Raw genomic sequence first — 1658 nt, 5'->3', positions numbered from 1 at the left:
AATTTTTTTTTTATTATTTATTTTATTTTTAATTAATTGATTTATAAATTTAAATTATTTATTTATTATTTATCAAATTAACTGATTTACAAATTTAGATTAGTTCTTTATTATTTATCTAAAAAATAAACTTTTGGATCTAATTATCTAACTACTACTTGCTTAATTAATTAAGTTTATATTTGCAATATATGTGTTGTCCAATATTATTTAATGAGTTATTGAATAATAATTAAATTGCTTGCTATTTATATCATTTTTTACATTGTCAATATTATGATTGTATATTGACTCGGGATGAGACGACAGTAGAACATGCCACCTGATGGATTGCATTAGGACCGTGTGTGCACCAGTATTAATTAGAGATAGGTAGCAAAAGAATACTTTTGAAACGTGTCCTGGTTGAGTATAACTCTCTAGGCTATGAGAATTTGATTGTCGGAGGAAAGGTCCATGGTTGAGCATTTTTTTCTCAGCACCAACTATTTTGGAAATCAAATGACCATGCTAGATTTAAGAACCATGTTCAAGCTTCGCTCTCTGGGCCAGTCCTATTAGAATAAGAGAACTGAAATGCTGCTAGTATTGGGGTTAGGGTTCTGCTGAATCGCTCATCCCTTATGAGTTAAAAAATCATTTATTTTTAAATTATGCTATGGCACACACTTATTATTTTGTGATGTTCCATATTATTTTATCAACCATTTCATATGTATAATTATGGCTGCTTTACTTCAGATATATGATTTTAACTCACTCTCGAGGACTGACAGTCTCAATTTTAATTTTTTTAGGTGACAGTTAGGTTTCGCCGACTTTTTTTTTGCAACCCGACTTCCCTTTCCTTTCGGGCTTATTGTAATTAAATCTTAACTTTTGTATTTTAAATTATTTGGAACTCTAGACTTTTCGCAGTAGTGTACTTGGTATTTTATATTTTATCTTGGTCTATTACAAATCATGAAAAATTTTCTAGTAATCTAGCTGAAGGATTATTTTAACTGTATGGTGATTTGTGAATGAACTGTTGGTATATTTTAATGGTAATATATTCATATATTGTGATTATTTAGATCATTAGCTAGTAAAGTTTGCTATGAGTTTCGATAGCCTTAAGCCTACCCATTTCCTAGTGTCGGTCATAGATTCACATATCGGGTCGTGGTAATATATATATATATATAAGCAAGATTTTTAACTTACTTATAGAATTTTATACAAAAATTAGATTAAATTTATAATTCTAATAAATAAATTAAAAATCTTACAATAATTCTTATGATAATAAAATGAGAAAAATAATTTAAAGTAATTAAATGGTTGAGTGTAAAAGTATAAAACTTTTAATATTAATTAATATATTTATCTTTCTAGATAGTTAATACATTTCTTTATTATTTATAAAATTAATATTTCTTAATAGTCTTTTTTTCTCATATAAATTTTTAAGTTCACTATAATTTAAAGAAATAATTTAAAATTATAAAAAAAATTATGAAGAGAAAGAAAGCAAGTTGATTATAGGCGATTTATTATAATAATAGTAAAAATTATAAATTTACTATGATTAAAATTAAATAATTTCATGTTTTATATATAAATATATATATATATATATATATATATATAAAGTAGACCAAATTTTCCCATAACGC

This window comes from Ricinus communis, chromosome 6 (genome assembly GCF_019578655.1).
Source record: "Ricinus communis isolate WT05 ecotype wild-type chromosome 6, ASM1957865v1, whole genome shotgun sequence".
Taxonomy (NCBI): Eukaryota; Viridiplantae; Streptophyta; class Magnoliopsida; order Malpighiales; family Euphorbiaceae; genus Ricinus; species Ricinus communis.
Note: the sequence above shows the minus strand (reverse complement) of the source record.